Source organism: Odocoileus virginianus, chromosome 28 (assembly GCF_023699985.2).
Source record: "Odocoileus virginianus isolate 20LAN1187 ecotype Illinois chromosome 28, Ovbor_1.2, whole genome shotgun sequence".
Classification (NCBI taxonomy): Eukaryota; Metazoa; Chordata; class Mammalia; order Artiodactyla; family Cervidae; genus Odocoileus; species Odocoileus virginianus.
Window position 1 is genome coordinate 38,264,328 of NC_069701.1, and position 5,680 is coordinate 38,270,007.

Consider the following 5,680-nt stretch of genomic DNA (forward strand, 5'->3'; position numbering starts at 1 on the left):
ATCCAGTTTGGCATTCCTCATGATGTACTCTGCATATAAGTTAAATAAGCACGGTGACAATATACAGCCTTGACGTATTCCTTTTCCTATTTGGAACCAGTCTGTTGTTCCATGTCCAGTTCTAACTCTTGCTTCTTGACCTGCATACAGATTTCTCTGGAGGCAGGTCAGGTGGTCTGGTTTTGCCATCTCTTGAAGAATTTTCCAGTTTGTTGTGATCCACACAAAGGCTTTGGCATAGTCAATAAAACATGTTTTTTCTGGAACTCTCTTGCTTCTTTGATGATCCTATACATGTTGGCAATTTGATCTCTGGTTCCTCTGCCTTTCCTAAATCCGGTTTGAACATCTAGAAGTTCTTGGTTCTCGTACTGTTGAAGCCTCACTTCGAGAATTTTGATCGTCACTTTTCTAGCGTGTGAAATGAGTGCAATTGTGTGATAGTTTGAACATTCTTTGGCGTTGCCTTTCTTTGCGACTGGAATGAAAACTGATCTTTTCTAGTCCTGTGGACACTGCTGAGTTTTCCAAATTTGCTGGCATATTGAGTGCAACACTTTCACAGCATCATCTTTTAGGATTTGAAATAGCTCAGCTGGAATTCCATCACATCCACTAGCTTTGTTCATAGTGATTCTTCCTAAGGCCCACTTTACTTCGCATTCCAGGATATCTGGCTCTAGGCCAGTGATCACACCATCGTGGTTATCTGGGTCATTAAGATTTTTTTTGTATAGTTCTGTGTATTCTTGCCACCTCTTCTTAATATCTTCTGCTTCTGTTAGATCCATGCTGTTTCTGTCCTTTATTGTGCCCACCTTTGCATGAAAGTTTCCCCTGGTATCTCTAATTTTCTTGAAGAGATCTCTAGTCTTTCCGATTCTAATGTTTTCCTCTGTTTATTTGCATTGATCACTAAGGGAAGGCTTTCTTTTTTCTTTTTTTTGAATAATTAATTAATTTTAATTGGAGGCTAATTACTTTACAATATTGTGGTGGGTTTTGCCATACATCGACCTGAATAAAAATATGGAACATTTCACAAATTTGTCTGTCATCCTTGCTCAAGGGTCACGCTAGTCTTCTCTATATCCATTCCAGTCCATTTTAGTTCACTGATTCCTAAAATGTCGATCTTCACTCTTGCCATCTCCTGTTTGACCACTTCCAATTTACCTTGATTCATGGACCTAACATTCCAGGTCCAGTGTTAGGTTCATTCTAATGAACCGCCTTCATTCTAGAATAAATCTCACTTGGTCATGGTGTATAATTCTTTTACTGTGTTGCTGTATTCAGTCTACTAGTGTTTTGTGAGGAATTTTACACCTTTATTTATAAGGGATTTGGGTTTGTAGTTTTATTTTCTTGTAATATCTTTATTTAGCTTTGGCATCAGGGTAATGCTGGTCACATATAGAGTTAGGAAGTATTCTCCTCTTGTATTTTTTGGAAGAGTTTGAGGGCTGGTGTTAATTCTTTAAATGATTGGTAGAATTTGCCTGTGAAGTCAGCTGGTCCTGGAATTGCCTGGGAGGTTTTTGATTACTGATTCAGTCTCATTCCTTGATATAGATACATCCAGATTTTCTACTTCTTCTTGAGTTACTTTTGGTAGTTTGTATGATTCTAGGAATTTGTCCATTTCATCTAGGTTCCTCATTTGTTGGCATACAAGTGTTCATAGTATTCTCTTACAATGCTTTTTATTTTTGTATAATCAATAGCAATGACCCCTTTCATTTCTGATTTTAGTAATTTTTAAATCTTCTCTTTTTTTCTTAAACAACTCAAAAGTGTCTAAATTTTATTGTTTCGAAGAACCAACATTTGGTTTCATTGATTTTTCTCTGTTGTTTTTCCATCCTCCATTTTGTTCATCTCCACTCTAATCTTTAGCATCTCCTTCCTTCTGTTAGTTCTGGGTTTAATTTGCCTGAGATACTTCCTCCTTTTTAATATCGGCATTGACACCAACAAGTTCCTCTCAGCATGGCTCTTGCTGCATCCCATAAAATTTAGTATGTTGTTTCCATTTCCATTTGTCTCAAAGCGTTTTCTAACTTATCTTTTGGTTTCTTTTTTAACCAATTAGTTGTTTAGGGGAATGTTGTTTAATTTCCACATATTTGTGAAGTTTCCAGTTTTTCTATTATTGGTTTCTAGTTTCATTCCACTGTAAGTGGAAAAGATGCTTTGTGTGATCTTAGTCTTTTAAAAATTATTGCAGCTTTGTTTTGTGGCCTAATGTATGATCTCTCCTGGGGAATGTTCCATGTGCACTTGGGAAGAAGGTATATTCTGCTATTTTTAGGTAGAGTGTTGTGTGTTTAGGTCTCTCATGTGTGTTCAAGTCCTCTGTTTCCTTGTTGCTCTTCTGTCTGGTTCTGCCCTTTATTGAAAGTGGAATCTTGAAAAAAAAAAAAAGAAAGCGGAATCTTGAAGTCTCTATTATTGTATAAATGTCTCTTTATCCTTCAATGTTTTCAATTTTTGCTCCATATTTTTTAGGACTTTATTGTTAGGTGTGTATATACTTATTATATCTTCTTGATGGACTTACTCTTTTATAAATACATAACATCCTTCTTTGTCTCTTGAATGATTTTTGAATTAGTCTTTTTTGTTTCTGATATTAGTATACCTACCTCAACTATCGTTTGCTTACCATTTGCACACAATACCTTTTCCCCATCCTTTCACTTTCAACCTATTTGTGTGTTTGACTCTAAAGTGGTAGAGAGCATGTAGTTGAATCATTTAAAAATCCATTCTGACAATCTGACTCCTTTTAAATAAAATGTATTTACTTTTGGTTCTGCTGGGTCTTCGTTGCTGTGTGGGCTTTTCTCTAGTTTGGTTCTCAGGCTTCTCATTGTAGTGGCTTCTCTAGTTGCAGAACACGGACTCTAGGTGCTCAGGCTTCGGTGGAATATGGGTCCAGAAAGAGAACACCCACCTCTCAGATGCCATTATGATGTCACAACCTGGAAATCCTTCTTCGGGTCCTCCTTCCCGGTATACTCAGCACAACTTTGAATATCTTTGTTTCTGATATTAGTATATCCACCTCAACTGTCATTCGCTTACCATTTGCACACAATATCTTTTTTCCATCCTTTCACTTTCAACCTATTTGTGTTTTCGACTCTAAAGTGGTAGAGAGCATGGGCTTAGTGGCCCCATGGCATGTGGAATCTTCCCAGACCTGGGATCTAACCTGCGTCCCCTTCAATGGCAGGCTGATGCTCAACCACCGGACCACCAGGGAAGTCCAATCTCTGACTTTTAATTGGAGAGCCAAATCCATTTACAAAACCAGGAAGTGTCCATCTCATGAAAGGGCGAGCAGCTTGAGGATAAGGACTGGCCTTCCAATGTTTGCATCCCTCCATGAGCCTGACTCAGTGCCCTCCACTCCGAGCCCACTCCAATTGTTTGCTCATGGGAACTGGCTGCTTCTGAGGGAAGCTGGACCTGTTGGCGGAGCTGTGTCAGGCTGGGGAGGTGGCAGTGGGCAGGCAGGGGGTGGTGCTGGGCATCAGCAGAGGGACCAGCAAGTGGAGCCCCTCAGCCCAAGTATTTGTTTCTTTTTTAAAAAGTAGGTTTTATTATTTATTTGATTGCCCTGGGTCTTAGTTGTGGCACGCAGGATCTTTAGTTGCAGCATGTGGGATCTAGTGCCCTGACCAGGGATCAAACCCAGGTCCCCTGCATTGGGGGCACAGAGTCTTAGCTACTGGGCCACCGGAGAAGTCCCCTTTTATTTTATTGAAAAAAAATTTTCAAGTATTTGTTTCTAACATCAAGCCCAGCTGCATCCTGATCTGATGAGAAAGTTGGGCTGAGTAGGAGGAGGACCGGAAGAAGGAATTCCAGGTTGTGACATCATAAGGGCATCTGAGGGGTGGGTGTTCTCTTTCTGTACCCATCCTCCACTGCTCAGCCCCACCTGGGCTTGCACCAGAGGGCCATGGACCAGCACCACTGGGTTCCCCAGGTTGGCTGGGTCTGGCAGGTCTAGGGAGCTTTTGAGTACAACAGACAATAGTCTCTGAAGGTGAAGAAGAGAAGGGGACCTTGGAAGTATTGGGGTCCTGCTCCCACCAGTCCCAGCCAAAGGGTACAGTTAGGCTTAGTGGTCTGTATGAAATATTCTCTGGACTACAGCTACCATTTAGTAAATGTCAACCTGTACTTCAGTGCTTTCTCAGTACTCCAGTCTTCAGGAATCCCTGTTCCCACTGCTGGGAAAGAGCCTGACTTCAAACCCAGGACTCTTGAGTCAGGGCACACGCACTTAAATCACCAAGTTAAATGGTTCTGTAGAGGGAGCCACCTCTTCTCCTTTATGTCTCCTCCTCTAATTCCCTGGTTAGGCCTCACCCCTAAGGCCCGTCATCATTTGTCTGCAGCCCACTGCCCCAGCCTTATCCTTGCCCCTTCCCCTCTCTCACACCCTAGGGACTCCCCACACTCCCTGCCCTGCTGCCAGAAGTCCCCACTGTCCCCTGAATATTCCACATCCATCCAGGCCTTGCATTTTCTGGTGCGTCTGCCTGGGTTGCCCATCCCCCACCTTAGCCCAGCAAACTCATATTCATCCCTCAACGCCCAGCTCAGAGGACACCTCCTCAGGGATGCCTGCCCAAACTTCCCAGTGAGATCAATGGCCCCCTCCTCTAGCATCTCATATTACACATTTTGTAGGGTCCTCACAAGCCCTATCACAAGTTACATTCTATTTCCCATGGCCTTGGGAGTAGGGTCACAGCTCCTTTGTTTCAGGGTTTCAGACCACCCAGAACCTGGCACAGTGACTAATGGTCGAAGGAATGAATCCTCAGTTGGAGTTGGCCCTGTGTCTTTATTTCAGTTCCCAAGATCGCTTATTTTGTGTGTGTGTGTGTGTGTGTGTGTGTGTGTGTGTGTGTGGCTGCACTGGATCTTCATTGCGGCATACCAGGTCTTTCACTGTGACACTCAGGCTCTCTAGCTGTAGCATGAACTTAGTTACCTCTGGGCATGTGGGATCTTAGCTCCCCGACCAGGATTCAAACCTGCATCCCCTGTATTGCAAGGTAGATTCTAAACCACTGGACTACTGGGGAAGTCCCCCAGGTCAAGTCTTGCCTCACTTTCCTCTTTGGTTGCAAAGCAGCCTCTGGCTTCTGAGCAGGGCCTGGCGCTGATCCATCACCTGGTTTATAATAGCTGCTCATTGAGTGGCCGTGGGAGGCAGGAGGGCAAATGGGCAGAAAGGTCCGTGCTGGTAATCTCAAACACCCTGCTCTTCCCTGCCCTGGGCAGGGTAGCACAGATGTGTGGCAAAGCAGGCCTTTCCTCTGTCCCTCTGCAGAACTGGTTGACTGTATCTCTGAGGCTCCATTTCTGAGAAGCGGGGAGCCTGGGGAGGCAGAGGACTCTGGTGTGGGGAGAGAGTCACAGTTATCCATGCAACCAGGCAGTCTGTCTGGGAGTACAGGGCTTCTTGCAGGCCAGTACCCCTTGGCCATCATGTGGCCAGGAAGGCCGAGCCCAGGGATGCCCACAAATCCCTTCCCTTCTCAGGGCCTCGGTCATCCCATCTGTCAAATGGGTACAATCATCCCCACCACACCCAGCTCATCAAAGCCAACAGAACTGAAAGTGCTTTGGAAACAAAGACTCAGTGAGATCA

At 43.8% G+C, this 5,680-nt stretch overlaps 1 non-coding gene across 1 annotated transcript; it reads right to left on the minus strand.

Annotated features, from left to right (window-relative positions):
* Positions 1-1,023: 1,023 nt before the first annotated feature.
* On the minus strand, positions 1,024-1,127 carry LOC139031960 (U6 spliceosomal RNA). The gene has a single exon (XR_011484508.1). It is a non-coding gene; the product is annotated as a U6 spliceosomal RNA (small nuclear RNA).
* Between the last annotated feature and the right edge of the window lie 4,553 nt (positions 1,128-5,680).